The sequence below is a fragment of the Pongo abelii genome, chromosome 5 (genome assembly GCF_028885655.2).
Source record: "Pongo abelii isolate AG06213 chromosome 5, NHGRI_mPonAbe1-v2.0_pri, whole genome shotgun sequence".
Lineage (NCBI taxonomy): Eukaryota > Metazoa > Chordata > Mammalia > Primates > Hominidae > Pongo > Pongo abelii.
In genome coordinates this window covers 114,402,426-114,419,045 of record NC_071990.2, presented here as the reverse complement: position 1 = coordinate 114,419,045, position 16,620 = coordinate 114,402,426, and the positions used below count along the sequence as shown (strand labels likewise).

At 35.7% G+C, this 16,620-nt stretch overlaps 1 long non-coding RNA gene across 2 annotated transcripts; it reads right to left on the bottom strand.

The window, feature by feature from the left end:
* Nucleotides 1-348: 348 nt before the first annotated feature.
* On the bottom strand, nucleotides 349-16,063 carry LOC129059791 (uncharacterized). 2 transcript variants are annotated; one of them, XR_008525878.2, is made up of 4 exons: nucleotides 16,021-16,063; nucleotides 13,561-13,659; nucleotides 4,056-4,176; nucleotides 349-3,047 (listed from the first exon to the last, which is right to left on the bottom strand). It is a non-coding gene; the product is annotated as an uncharacterized LOC129059791 (long non-coding RNA). The 2 variants fall into 2 exon arrangements; XR_008525877.2 differs by having other exon boundaries at nucleotides 15,550-16,053.
* Between the last annotated feature and the right edge of the window lie 557 nt (nucleotides 16,064-16,620).

Below are 16,620 nucleotides of genomic sequence, written 5' to 3'. Positions count from 1 at the left end.
CAAAAGTGAGATCCAACATGGTGTGAGCTCAGATTAGAGGGAAATTCAACCAAGACAAATAGGTCAAAAATGTTTTCCTTGAGCAAATGAGGCTTGAACAGAGAACTGAAAGATAAGTATGGCCTAACTGATCAAAGAGTAGAAAGGGAGAGGAATGGCACAGGCAAAAATCCTGGGAGGAGAGAAAGCACGGTGGGTCCAAGGGGCAAAGGGAACTAGAGTATCTGGAGAAAGCAGATCTAAAGCAATGCTGCTCAATAAAAACACTATGAGAACCACACATCGATTTTTTTTTTCTAGAAGCCACATTTTAAAAAGTAAATAGAAACAGGTGAATTAATTTTTATTAAGTATTTTATTTAACCCCATATATCCAAAATATTGTCATTGCAACATATACTCAATATAAATATTATTAATTTCATATTTTGCCTTCTTTTTCTTACACTGTTTGAAATCCAGTGTGCATGTTAAGCTTTCAACACATGTCCATTCAGATATTACATTTTCATTGGGAATACTTGATGTGTATTTAAATTTCATAACATTCATGATTAAAAAAGTAAATTCATATAGCCAAGTTGTTCCAAACACACTTAAAAGTTTTTCAATAAACTGAATTGAGTATTCATTTTTAAAATTTAAGTTATAATTAATTAAAATTGAATAAAATAAAAAGTTCAGTTCCTCAGTCACACCAGTCACATTTCAAGTGATCATCAGTCACACGTAAGACTGGCAGTTACCCCGTTGAGCAGTGCAGAATGGGGGAATGAGACTACTGCCAGATCATTCAGGTCATATAAACCTCATAAAGGATTTTGTCTTTATTCCAAGATCAGTGGGCACCGCAGAAGAGTATTAAGCATGGGGTAACATGAAGAGATTTAAAATGTGAAAAGATTACTCACCAGCAGTGTGGAGAATGTTGATAAATAGGAATGCCAATGCTACAATTTAGGCCACAAATCATGATAATTTGGATAAAGGTGTTGATGGAGATAGAAGTTCATGGATTCAATAAATACTTAAGGGATGAAATGTGCTGGAGGAGTTGATTGAGTTGAAACAGAGGGAGATATTGAAAGAAAACCAGATTGCAATTGGTTGTTGCATTATCAATTTATCAATGGGTCAAGAATTTAGACAGGACTTCATGGGGATGGCTTGTCACTGTTTCATGGTATCTGGAATATCACCTGAAGAAAATCAAATGGCTGGAAATGGCTTGGATGGCTGGATAGATGCGAGTATCTGAAGGCTTCTTCATTCTCATGTTTAAAGCCTGGCATGGAATGACTAAAAAGCTTAGGCCTAGCTGGGGTTGTCTACTGGGATGACTATACACAGCCTCTACATGTAGGTTGGGCTTCCTCATGGCAGCCTTAGTGTTGTTGAAGTTCTCTCATGGCAGCTTTCCTTAAGCATTCCAACAAATAAGGCTGACATTATTCTATATCTAGTCTCAGAAATCACATACCTTCACTTCCACTGTACTATTGGTTGAAACAATCACAAGCTCACACAGATTCAAAGAGAGGGTACAGAAACCCCACCTCTCAATGGAAAGAATTTCAAAGAATTTACAACCATGTTGTAAAGCATCTCAGTACAATCTGGGACATTCTCACTTGAAGGTACCTCTGAGTCATCTAAGAGGGGTGGTTGGATACCCTGGTCTGAAGATCAGAGATAAAGTTAGGATGGAGACATATACTTGTAAATTGTCTGTATTGGTGTGGTAATTAAAGTGTAAGTGAGAACTCCTAAGAAGAGAGTCTAGGCTGAGTAGAGTGCCTTGAGGAATTTCAAGCAATGATTTCTCTGTAAAGAAAGAACTCTGCAAGAGGAACAAAGAAAATGAAGCCAGAATCTCAGGAGAAAGACAGTAGAGAATCAGGCTTGGAGAGGCAGAAGAAACCTGCGGTCCAGGAAGGAAAGAGTCATTTTAAATCTTCTGTGATGTCAAGAAAGGAAAGACAGGTAAATATGTCTTGTGTTTATTGACAAGGAAGTCTTTGTTTAGCTTTTGAAATTATTTTGTTGTTTTAGGAAGAAAAAATCTGAGCACAATGCAAAAGATGAGTGGCTGCAGGAAAGACCTGAACTCGAGAAGAAACTGGGGATTGATCTATTCAAGCCAAAGAGTCAAAATGACGCTTTTAATTGGACTGCAGAGAGCACAAATTGATGAACAAAATGCGTAATTTCTCTTTTTTACAGAGGTGAACATTTTTGTCTAGTCGTGTGTATCATATTAAATACAATATTACCCAAAATAAAGAAAATAAAATTCTACACTGGGTTTATTTCACAGAATATTATAGACTTGAGAGATCTAAATATTTGTCTAGATGTAACTAAAATTTTTGTCGGATTTGGAAAAATATCTAGATGCTGTGGGTTCATTCTAGATGTAACCACATAAGACTGCTAAAATAGATCAGAATTTTTAGATATGAGAGAAATAGGCTTTCCATATCTAGATTCCATTCTGTCTGAAATTCTTTTATGTAATAAAATACTCCCACAGTTTTAAAAGGAAACTCAAAGTTTAGTTACTTAAAATACACACAAACATACAAACACATATACAAATCTAATATTGTGGGACAAAAATATTTTATCTCGACAAAAAATAAATATACTTACTTTGAATGTACACAGTAGTTTGAAATTTTATATGGATATGGTTATTTATTCAACTGATTTACAATAATTTCATATTCAAATAATAATTCAAAGAAGGTTCTAGAAATATGACTGCTTCCAAAATTATAACTACATCTAGACTCTTTTAAAAATTCTTTTTATACAAATATGAAATGATTTTTAATGAATTAGAGTTAGGTGTTTTCGGTTTGAATAACCCAGATACATCCTTCAAATTCCTGCTCCATTTGTGATGATCTGGTCCAATCATATTATTTGTTTTTAGGATCAGTACTGAAAGCTGCTGCTGGATCAATACTAGTTCCAAAGAAGGTCACAATGACTGGATATGTATCTCACAGTATGCTTGCTTATATTCACATTTCTGCCAAAACCTGGAAGAGAAGCCATAGAAATAGAAAATGAGAGGTTTTTTTCTGAATAAACTGGCTTCTGTCACAACATATGCCCTAACATCAGACCTCCCAGGATTTTCTTAATGCCAAATCTGCATCTAAGACTTAAAAAGCATAGTTTGGTTTAGTGGAAAAAATATTAATTGTATATTAAACAAAGTAGTCACATACGTTGTTTTGTATAATAAAAATAGATCAACCATTGTATTAACTTTTAACCTATCTCCCTGATATGCAGACTCAGTTTCCTTTACTTTTCAATCCCTGTGAAAAGAGAGCATTTTTCTCTGATTTTATAAGAAGAGATATCCCAAGATAAAGAGCTGGTAAAGTATGCATTGATGAAGCTATATTGAGCACTACTTCTATTTCCGTTTCATTTTAGTTAAAAAAAATCTTTCTTTTTGCTGTTTTCTTTGATAATTTGGCCTCAATGCTCTCATTCTTTCTTTCTTTTAAACTGTTCATTTTATCTCTTCACTGTGCCACCATATTCTTTAAATTTGGCAGTCTACTAGATGTCACTATTGATAACAGATTTATTTATACCTGGTGACTTTTCTACCTGAATAATACATGTTTTAGAAGATCATTGCATATTAGCATTAATTGTGGAAACAAAAGGCCAACAGGTAGAATCTAATATCGTCTTGCTTCAAAATAACAACTGATATTCTTCAATGGTGGCTTGCTATTGGGAGAATTTTGAGCCCTGTATGCAGTATTTCTGAAACTTGAGTAATGCGTTGGCTTATCTCAAAGAAACAATCTTCTAGACCTATAGTGTTGTTTTATTAGAATGTGACATATATATAACATACAAAATTTGGGGCCAGGCACGGTGGCTCATGACTGTAATCCCAGCACTTTGGGAAGCCTAGGCAGGAGGATCACTTGAGGTCAGGAGTTCGAGACCAACTTGGCCAACATGGTGAAACCCCATCTCTACTAAAAATACAAAAATTAGCTGGGTGTGGAGGCACACACCTGTAATCCCAGCTACTGGGGAAGCCAAGTCATGAGAATCGCTTGAATCGGGAGGCAGACGTTACAGTCAGCCGATATCTCACCACAGCACTCCAGCCAGGGCAATAGAGTGAGACTCTATCTAAAAAAAAAAAAAAAAATGATAATAATAATAAATAAATAAATAATAACAAATAAAATTTGGTATAAATTTGCTATGATTATAGTTTCTATACAACAATTCAATCAAAAACTAATCTATAAATTAAATACAAAATAATAAGTAAACATAAACAACTTCTAATTATAATGAGATAATGCTTCGGATCCATTTTTGTCTTTATTACTATCCATTAACTTTAATCAAGCAAATTCAGAATATGACTGTTGGCATTACAATAGTATCCAAATAGCAATAAATTCAAATTCAGCATAATCTGTCATTCCTCCACAAACAAAATCCTAATGTTGTTTAAATATCTTCATTTCAAGATAAAATTAGCATATGTGACTTTGAAATTTATATTAAATTGGTATGTAATCCAATTATTTCTTGAATCAGAAACTGGAAAATTGTATCTGAAGTTGGCTTCAACTCTTGCGAAGTAGAAAAAAATTATATTTTCAACAAAGTACATCACTGGGCTGTTGAAGGAAATTACCATTTATTAGAAATGAATCCTCTTATTTTGCATTTAAAATTTCAAATCCTCATGAAGCTATTATTTACCATTAAGGCTTTACTTGACTTGAATATTTTATTTTTGGATTAAGCTACTCTTCTATTCTCTGTAGTTTAAAAGGATGAAGACAATGTATTGCGTTTGCACACATTGTCATTTCACCATGTAGAATTGAAGTGTTACTTTATTTAAAACATTAAGAAATTAAATTTTTATGTCATGGAATTGTCACATGTGAATTATTCATGTAGTAGATACATTTCATATTTATTTCTAGTAAAATAATTCAATATAAAAACAATAATTTAGCTCAAACCTGCTACTGGTTCCCAGATATGTTGACCCCAAATTAAATATACCTATAATCACTTGGCATCAACATGACTGTAAGAAATACAGAAGTGTGTATACCAAGTCTTGTGGTAAAACTTTGTTCTAAGATGGTGATCTAGGTAAATTTGAATAAACATTTTTAAAAAACCTTTTACTTTCAGAAAAGTTTTAGATTTACAGAAAAATTGTGAAGACAGTACAGAGGGTTCTCATACAACCCACACCGAGATTCCCCTTATTAACATTTACATAAGTGTGGTACATTTGTCACAATTAATGAACCAATACTGATACCATTATTAACTAAAGTCCAAACTTATTTAGATTGTCTTAGTTTTATCTAAAGTTGTTTTTCTGTTCTAGGATCCCATCCAGGATACCACATTGCATTTCATTGTCTTGTCTCCCTAGGTTTCTTTTGGCTGTGTCAGATTTCAAACACTTTCTTTGTCTTTGATGACCTGGACAGTTTTGAGGAGTACTGGTCAGGTGTCATGTCGCATGCCCCTCTATTGGAATTTATCTGATGTTTTTCTCATGATTAAACTGGGTTATAAATTTTGCAGAGGAAGATAAAGGTAAAGTGCCATTCTCATCACATCATAGCAAGGGTGCATGCTATCAAAATGACTTATCACTGTTAATGTTAATATTGGCTATATTGTTGCGGAAATGTTTGGTGTATTTCTCTGTTGTGAAGTTACTTTTCCTCCCATTTTTATATGTTACTTTTTGGAAGGAAGTCACTGTGTACAGTCCACACTTAAAAAGTGAGGAGTTATACGCCACCTCCTTCAACATAAATTATTTGGAATTCCTCTGTACAGGAAATTTGCTTCTTCTCCCTGCTTATTTATTTATTAAATCACTTATTTATTTCAGTATGGACTCATGGATATTTATTTTATACTTTGGGTTATAATCCAATAATATTTTATTTACCTTGTTGCTCAAATAATTTTAGCTTTAGCCACTGGGAGCCCTTTCAGTTGTCCCTGGTGATGCTTGGCATTTTCCCAAAATTATGGTCTTTTATTTTTCTTTCATTTTCTTACTTTCTGGCACTACCAGATGCTTCAGTATAATCTTATATATTTCTTTCCCCAAGCCTAGAATCAGTCACTTCTCCAAGGAGCCCATGGAAACAATCATGATCTGAGCTCTAGATGTGCTTACTGCTACTTGGATGTCGTGGCGTCTAGGCTCCCTCAGTTAACAGAGCAAGGACACATATATGTGTATATGAATTCACACATGTACATATTTAGAAGCATCTGAATATCTAGAGGCTAGAAAAGGCACGAAATGAATTTTTCCCTAGATTATCCAGAAAGAAGGCAGTTCTGCTGACTCCTTGATTTTTGCCCATAAGTAATTTCAAACTTCTGATCTACAGAATTGTAAAATAATAAATTTGTGTTGAGTTAGGCCACTAAGTTTGTGATAATTGATTACAACAGCAATAGGAAATGAATACAGATAAAGACAAATGAGACTGAACATGTTTTTGTACACTTATTCATCACTGTTACAACTTCCTTGGTGAGAGGTCTGCTTAGATCTTTGAGACATTATTAAATTGAGTTGCTTGGTTTCTTGTTGCTGAGTTTTAAGAGTTATTTGTATTTGTTTTAATACAACACCTGTATTAACTATGTATTTTTAAATAGTTTCTCATAGTCTGTAACATCTATTTATTCTCTTAACATTATCTTTTGGAGAGTAATTTTAATAAAGTCTAACTTATCAATTTATCTTTCATAAATTATGTTTTTGACATTGTATCTAAAACTCATAAACAAATTCAAAATCATGTAGATTTTATCCTATGTTTTCTTCTAGAAAGTTTAGAGTTTAGCATTTTACATTTAGGTCTGTGACTCATATTGAGTTAACTTCTGTGAAAGGTTTGTGTCTAGGTTCATCTTTTTGCATATTGATGGACTCCCTCCCTGACCAAACTTTAGTCAGGGTCCTCTGACCTTCTCAACTAGTCCTTGAATATCCTCAGATCATGGTTTTTAATACTATTCTTCAATAAAGACAGTTTTATTTCTTTCCAGTTTGCGTGGTTTTTATTTCATTTCCTGTTAATATTGCATTAACTAGGACTTCCAGTATGATTTTGAATAGGAGTAGTTCCTTGTTGCTGATCAGGGGTAAAGTGTCCAGTTCCTCACCACTAAGTATGTTGTTAATTGTGTGATTTTTTTTGCAAATTTTTTAAATCAATTGAGCAAGATTCCTTCTGTTTTTAGTTTGCTGGCATTTTTTTTGCTCATGAATTGGTATTAGCTTTTGTCAACTGCATTTTATACATCAATTGATATGAGCATATGATTTTTCTTTTTTAGCTGGTTGATATGTAAATTACATTGATTTTTGAATGTTGAACCAACCTTGCATACTTAGAATAAATTCCACTTGGTCATGGTGTATAATTCTTTTTATATTTTATTGGATTTAATTTGTAGTATCTTGTGGGAAATATTTACATCTTTGTTCATAAGATATATTGGTCTATAGCTTTTCTTTATTGTAATGTCTTCATCTGGATTTGCTATTGGAGTAATGCTGGTCTGATAGAATGAATTGTAAGTTAGGATGCTCTAACTTACAGAGAGTTTCTTACTCAGACCAGAATTACTTTCTCTAATGAGTTGTAAGTTAGGATACTCTAGCAGTCTCTCTCTAATGTTTGGAGGAGATTGTGGAGAAATGGCATTTCTTCTTTTTTAAATGTTTGGTAGAATTCAATAAGAGCATTGTGTTGTAAATGGGAGATTAAGTTACTCTTATAGGGTCTTTAAGAATCATTCCAACATGGTCATGAATATTACACTCAGATGTATATGAAAGTGAAATATTTATTATACTCATAGGTCTTAGAGACCAGAGGCATGGCATACCATACAGGGAGCCATACGGGAGGAGCTTCCAAACTGGACTTAACCAAACAGGTAGGGAGAAATGGGGGTAGAGTGGGGTGGGAGGAAGAATGAATGAGGATCAACCTGTGGGTAAGTGTCCTTACTTACAGGGGGATTTCACAAGCAAAGGACATGAGGGAATTTTATTGGTGTGTTGAATGTCATTAGGTCATAGTCAGAGGAGGGAAGGAAGTTTTAACCTGTGGTAGTGACCAACTTTGTGGCACTGATATACCTAGTCACCTGAGTGGAATCTTTATAGCCTGTTTGTGGGGATGTTGAGGCTTTAGAAAAGCATGAAGTTTGAAAGATTTATGGTGCAGAGGTGCAGAGACCATCTAGACTTGGTGCTTTTTTGGGGAAATATTAGTAATTATTGATTTAATTTTTTCATATATATAGGCTGTATCATTCATTTCTCCTTGTGTGAGTTTTTGGTACTTTGTATCTTTCAAGGAATTGGTCCATTTCCTTCAAGTTAGTGAATTTATGGGCATAGACTTGTTCACAGTATTTGTCTCTTATGCTTGTAATGAGATCTGTATTGTCTCTTATGCTTGTCCATGAGATCTGTAGTGATGAAACCTCTTTTAATTCTAATATTGATAATTTGTGTCTTCTCTCTTTTTGACTTGATTAGCCCAGCTAATTTCTATTTTGACAGTTGTTAAATTAAAAATTCAATTTTCTTAATAGTTATATGGCTATTTAAGCTATATATTTCCCTTTGTATAAATTATGGTAGGCTTAACTTTTTAAGGAATTGTTTCCTTGCATCTGAGTTGTCAAATTTACATTTGTGGAGCTGTTTGCAGTATTTGCTTATTATTATTATCATCATTATTATTTATGTCTTCAGAGTCTGAGTGAATATTCTCCTGTTTTATTCCTGATATCAGTAATATGTGTCATCTAATTTTTTTCTTTGTTAGTCTTGCTAGAGTACATCACTTTTCTTGAATATTTCAAAGAATCTGCTTCTGTTTTTGTTGTTTTATCTAGTTTTCCTGTTTTCAATTTCATTAATTTCTTCTCTAATTTTTATTGTTTACTTTCTTCTGCTTGTTTAGTTATTTTATTTTTTCTTTAGTTGCCTATAATAGAATGTAGGTTATTGATTTCATATCTTTCCCTTTTTATTGTATAGATTTAGTGTTGTAAATTCCTCACTAAACACTGCTTTACTGTACACACAAATTTCTGATAAGCTGTATTTTCATTTTTCATTTAATTTAAAATATTTTAAGGTTAGAATAGACACTTTTCAAAATATTAAAATTGCAATGCAGAAACAAACATTTTGTATAGAGATACTTTTGGATTTCTGAGAGTACCCAAGGGTTTACAGTCTCCATTTTGGGCTATCCTAGAGTAACCAGTAATGATATTTTATCATGCTACCTACTACAATCTGTTTTGCTGACAAGTTGAAAGTTGGACAAATATGTTCAGAAGGACATACCAGTGTGATTTCAGTAAGACCAGAGAATTTAAACTGTGTTCCCATGCTTAATGGCAGAAAAATTTATCCTTCTAAAGGAAACCTTTGGTTAAAATGGTCAAAGAGGTGAAATCAACCACTTTGTGCCAAACAGCTTCAAAAGGAAATACACTCCATGAGAAATCATGATAGAATCAGATTTTCTAAGTCCCCTAATCATCCAAGAAGTTTTACTTATTCATCTTTTATGCTTCCTCCATGCCCTAGTAAGAATTTATAAACTAAGTATTGCATCACAAAAGGACATATATTTATCTAGCACTTACCATATACCTAATTCTGTGCAAGGAGCTCTGAGAGATGCATACATGAAATAATGACACCCTCATTAGAAACTACAGTCTTATTGGGTGAACAAGACTATCACCAACAAAATAACTAGTGAGCAATATAAGTCAATATGTAATTAAGCCCTGAGTAGGTAAGTGACGACTGTAAATACCATCAAAATTTCATGTGAGACTGTTCACAATGTCTCTTTTACTTAAGGGGAGTTTAGAAATACAGTCTGTTTAATAGACTAGTCAAGAGCATCTCATTAGTTGCTTTTATTGGAAGGGACAGAAAATGAGTGGAAACTAAAATACCCATGTAATTAATAAACACAGAAATAGCTCAGGTCACTGACCCTGCAAATTATTTTTAATGCAAAGACATATCAATTCCTTTGATTTTTGTCTCCTTGGATGAGTTCTGGAATGTGATCTCCACTGGAGTGGAAAATAATGATTTTTGACTGAATTCCAGAAAGGAATGCCTCTCTGCCTTGTTCTGTGCCTGTGCCTGTGTGTGTTTGTGTATGTGTGCGCGTGCGTGCGCAGGCGCACGCATATGTGCACATACACACCTGCATGCACAAGGGGGCAGTAAGATCCATTGCTTCATGTTCAAATCAAATGCTTGACTACCTATTGCATTAAAATGGAGAAGCGTGTCTTTCACCAAACACCACTCAATTCTATTTCTTCACATCAGAAGCCTAATCAGCTAACACCTGGTGTTTCCCTGAGGCAGGAAGAAGGTTGAGGAAGATGGGCGAAACTCAGAATGGGCACCCTTTGTTAAAACCCAGAATGGCACTGATTGAATATCTGGGGCAAGCATGTAATGACCTGCATGGTAACTCCTACTGATGGTTTTCCATTCGGGGACACTATTGCAACTGTCCCTTATTATCTCTCTTATGTTTTTCAAACTGAAGTCATTTGTATACCACTTTTATGACATTTGCCACATCTATGTACCACTCGTATAATTACTTAATGTACCCTTTTATTTATGTCATAAAACATTGAATACATTTATTATTAGTAGCAGCAGTAGTGAGGGGCATTTTATGTTACTCCTACAAATGTAAAAACCTATATTGTATGGCCTTCATAGAAGAAACTCATTTTAAAAGGTTTTTCCCCCGAATTTTTGAATAAAAATAACCAAAGTATTGAAAAACACCCAGAATCAGCTTATGTTCCATTAAAAACACACATGACACACTTTGGGAACTATGGACATACAGGTAAAGTCTTCATTATCGAAGTACACAAAGCCTTCATGATCTGGCCCCGGTTTCTCTTCAGCTTCATCTCTTTCTGAGCCATGTTTTACACTCCATTGTTTAGCTGCTTGCATAATAATAATTCATATTTCCCTCAAATCCACTCTATTTTAGACACCTGGCTCACAGCAATTCCTAGGTGCCAGAAAACATTTCACTCCTTGGTTTACCTAAAAATAATCTGCATCTCTTTTAGACATTAGCTGGAGCATCATCTTTTCCCTGAAGCTTTTACTGACAACCTAAAGTAAAATTCTTTTTTGTGTGTGTACCCTATAACATTTAAATAAGCTTCTTTGTTTTGAGGTCTCTTTTCATCTACTAGATTACAAATTCTTTCTGATATCTTGAATAAACCAAAGTAGAATGGTTGGTTGACTCCATGGAGTAATCTCTTTGGTAGCTCCACAATTAGTGTTTCTGCAAACTTGCTCAAGCCTGAAATTCTGCAAAAGCAGATGCAGTTCTTTGCTTTAAGAAACTGTATTTGCTCTTAAAGTTCAATTGCACCTGAGATTGAAATTACTCAAGTATGCTAAGGTGTTTGCAGATCCGTGTAAAGGTTTTTTGCAACCTTTCCTGAAAGTAAGTTTTGAGAGACGAAGATTGAGAGAGACGTGGAAATGTGAGCACTAAGGGGAGGATAGCACGAAAGAGACATAACAAATTGTAGAAAGAGATTGTCCATTCTGAGAGTTGCTGTGTAGGCCACTATACTGGTGGTTTCAACCAGAGTACACTACAGCAATACAGAGAAGCCTAGGTCCTGGGTAAATTGTTATTCTCTCTGTATGAGAGAAAAGATTTATTTTCTCATCCAACTCTAGGATAATGGCTGAGATCCCTATAACAAAAGACAGAATAGCAAGAGGAAAGCATACAAATATATCTAATATAAGTTTTATGTGACATAGAAGCCTTCATAAGAAAATGAAGTCCAGAAGAAACAGAGGAAGCTGTGTATTTTTATGCTAAATTTGGTGAAGAAGTGGATGGTGGTGGAGGAGTGTGATTGGAAATAAGGAGTATTATCTAATGGTAATAAACTGGGGAGAACTTAGCAAGGCTTGTTTGTTTAAATTCTTATCTGTGCCCCTGTGTCTTCTGAGATAAAGGTAGAGGGAGTGCACTCTCAAATGAGAATCTTATGACCTGCTTCAGTGGAAAGTCAGAAAATTCTATTATGGCCTGCTTCAGGGGAAAAGGGTAGAAGAAGATCACAGAGACCTTCCTGCTTCTGCTGTTTTCTCAAATCCAAGGAGCGACATTTTGAGGTAGTGTGTGTTGATAGTTCACATCACCTCCACGCCCACCTTGGGCTTAATCCCAGCTCTAGAGTACAAATGGCTGTGGGGATGGAGAAAATTCCACGAAAAAAACACACTGGGCTAGTAGGAAATGAACAGTAGCATAAGAAGTGATACATATCCTAAGAAAACTCAGTTCTTGATCTTTTGATAAATAGAAGAAATGGTATTCTATGAAATTGACCTAATAGGCAAAGATGTGATGCCATGGGATGTCAAAGATGGTCATTATTTTTAGACATGCATAGTCACAAGCTCCTATGTAGGAGGAACAGAATAGAAAAAAAGGAAAATATATTATATTGGAAAAATCTAAAAATAATTTTACAGTGCCATAGCTGAAGATTGCTACAAGTCCATGGAATTGAAATAATGTTACAGCAAATAGCCTGTGCACCCTTCAGCATGATTTTCTCAGATCTCTGGCGGAAGGAAGTAATTCTGGTACTCAGTTGAGAGTTGGAAGGTGGAATGCTTCCAATTTAGAACAAACTCGCAGGTCTGTTTGCCACATGTTTTTTTAATAGTCATTTAATTTTGGTGAAACAGCTTTGTGGAACTATGGAGGTGTCTCCTGTCTCTTAGCTTGCCTCTTCAAGACCATTAATTTTCACAGATAAAATAAGATCCTGGTATGTCATAGAACATATTTAAAATATCTGAATTGTTTTTACAATGAAAAGAAATAAAGCCAAACTTCCCGAGGCAAAACTTCTCCCCTAATTTAAGGTGATTGCAACTCTTTTATTTCTTTAGATAAATTTATTCTCTTAACATAAGGCATTGCTTCCTTCTGTAGTCTTAAGAAGGTGGTGAGATACCTGATAGACATAGGAGAAAGGATTTTCTCTTAATTTGAAGACTGTGTAAGCCTGTGACACTTATTCCCAGTTGTTACAGAGATTATATTTCTCTTCAATTTCAAGAATTCTGAACAAAGTGATAAGAATTGTAGAATTTATAACTTTCTGTGGACACATCTATTTCAGTGATCTGAAACTAGAAGTGCACTAAATTTTAGAAACAAATATTTAAATTAGTGAAAAATCCATCACTGCAGGGGAGCTGGCTGTCATAATTATATCTTATTTGGGTCTTTCACTTGGGGGATCCTATTCATTATCTTTGGAATGTCACATAAATGATTCTCTGAGGATACTATCTAATAAAAATACCACCTAGCTGTGTTCCATTATTTCCGCCCCCTCCTTCCTTACCAATTCAGGTTTCTAGTTACAAACAGCAACTAAATTCAAGTGTGTTTCTTCCCTTTCAGCAGCTTGTAGCATCTAATTTTGCCTGTTTGCAATCACAACCTAAACAATGGAAAGATAACATATTTTTAATAACAATTGTATTATGTTTTTATATTGTAGACTGAATATACCAAGTTCCCATTTCTGCTACTGTAGTTTATACCATGATGTTTAACATGGAAATCATGAAGTTATTCAGAAAATTCAATGCCTGCCTCAACTATAAGTTTCAGATAAGCATATTTTGAAATCGTTCAGGCATTATCTTAGACCTACACTTTGCTTGGATAATATTTTACAGTATTCAACTTCTTTTTATTGACAAATCCCTTGTAATTTATTATTATTACACAGCAAGAGCCCACATACTGCTATAAAACACAGTAAGTAGCGCTTATTTAAAAATAATTTGTGTTATGAAAATTGTATCTTTAAATTCCATCCTTTCGAGATAATGTGAACTCTGAACTCCTATGTTTCTGAAGAGCTCAACACTGTGACAGATTGTGTGGGGGTGTGTGTGTGTGTGTGTGTGTGTGTGTGTGTGTGTTTGGTGTGGGGAGACAATGGACAGTTTGGAATGAATTCTCATGCACACATGGCCTGATGGAAGCATTAAATTCCTAGACATCCCAAAGTACCTTCCTTCTTTGCATTCAGACTCTGCAAGATTTCCATATTTTTTTTAGAAAAGAAATGATTTTTTTTTCAATTTCCAAAATCCCAGTGGTACTTTAGCATGTGAATCAGGGGAATGACATACAGGCAGCAGCCCTTCATCACGTCTTGTGCTTTATTGTGTGCTATGTGGCATGAATATAATTTTTTTTTTTTTTACTAAATTATAAGCATGTTTCCTATACAGGGAAATATGCAGGCAAGAAGACATTTGAAATAGCTGAAGTAAAGAAATACAGGCTGGGCTCAGTGGCTCATTCCTGTAATCCCAGCACTTTGGGAGACTGAGGCGGGTGGATCACCTGATGTTGGGAGTTCGAGACCAGCCTGAGCAACATGGAGAAATCCCATCTCTACTAAAAATACAAAATTAGCCCGGTGTAGTAGAACAGGCCTGTAATCCCAGCTACTCGGGAGGCTGAGGCAGGAGAATCACTTGAACTCAGGAGGTGAAGGTTGCAGTGAGCTGAGATTGCACCATTCACCATTGCACTCTAGCCTGGGCAACAAGAGCGAAACTCCATCTCAAAAAAAAAAAAAATATATATATATATATAAATGATACAATGAATGTAGCATAGATGTGGAGCTGTGGCTCACAGGAAGAGCCTCAAATGTGCAAGGAGTCCCCAGGAGCCACACAGCAAGGTAAAAAGCTTCCAGGAGGTTTTCATTTCAGCAGCACTGCCAGTAAACACCTACCATCCCAGGCTTTTTTTGTGAAATTATAACTTCAAATTCCAAGCACCTGGGAAATTCCCAGGGGTTGAGCTGGAACAGCTGTGACCCAGAACTCCTCTTGCAGTTCTCCAGGAAGAATACTCTGTCCTGAGAATCTGAACTCTGTAATAATCCAGCTCTTCACCATCCCCACATCTGTCCCCACATAATCAAGCATGACAGCAAAATAAAATCCACAAAAAGGGGACATCGGTGCCACTTTGAATCTGTGGTCACTCATCCTTAAGGGGCTTTTAACACTGCATACAAATTCTAATGAGATTTTTTGTTAGCTTGCTTCTCCACTCCCTGAAATGGCAATTTAAAATATTTTCTACTCAATTCACATCTGCAATTTTCTCTCTTCTCATTCTCAGCAGATGTCCTACCTCAAAGAAAGTTAAAACAGAAACCATGAAAACAAACCACCTCAACTTCCTGACATCATAGCTACAAATCTATTTGCTTGCTGTTTCCCTTTTCTTCTTCTCTCCTGATACAAAGTGATGAGTGCCCTTTCTCCCAAGTTACTTCTTCTCTGGATATACTCACCTGTCTCTAGGAAGCAAAGCTGGGGCCCTGCCCCACTGTGGTCTCTTCCCTGGATTACAGCAGAGGCCTTGTCAGTGGCACCTTGGATCTTGGCCCACCTTCTATCTTGGCCCTCTGCTACATTTTCCAACTTACAGGGAGAGTGCACGTGTCAAACCTAAATGGGGTTATATAATTGCCCTCTGCTAAACCTTCTGGTATGGGCTGAATTGTGCATCCCCTAAAAATTTATATATTGAATCCATAGCCCCCAGTACCTCAGAATATGACTGTATTTAGAGATAGCCTCTTTAAAGAGCTAACTTAGTTAAAGTAAGGTCACTAGGATGGGTGGCTCCTAATCCAATATGACTAGTATTGTTATAAGAAGAGATCATGACACAGATGCACACAGAGGGAAGACCGTGTGAAGACACAGGGAAAAAGATAGCCATCTACAAGCTGAGGAGAGAGCCCTCAGAAGAAACCAACCTTGCTGACATCGCGATCTTGGGCTTCTAACTTCCAGAACTGTGATAAAATAAATTCCAGAATTGTGAGAAAACAACCTTGCTGACATCGCGATCTTGGGCTTCTAACTTCCAGAACTGTGATAAAATAAATTCCAGAATTGTGAGAAAACAACCTTGCTGACCTCATGATCTTGGGCTTCTAAATTCCAGAATTGCGAGAAAATGAATTGGTTCAGCCACTCAGCCTGTGGTACTTCGTCAAGGCAGCCCTAGCAAAACTCTTCCACCTTCTAATGACTTTTAGTCATCTCTGGAATAAAGCCCACAGGCTCTAAGAAGTTTCTAAGGCCTAGGATGATCTGACTGACTCTTGCCTCTGCTGCCTCAGCCTTAGACACTTCCTGCCTCACTCTACTCCAACCATGCTAACCTCTGTGCAGTTCCATATACATCATCCTCCTTCGTCTGGAGCCTCTGGATGTCCTGTTTCTTTGGCTTGGAATCCTCCTACCTGCTCATGCCTCTTACTCACCTCGTCAGTAGCACCATCCTTCAAGTCTCAGCTTAAACATCGCTTCTTAGAGAAGGCATCCTTGTTCCCTTAGACTAGGGATCAAGG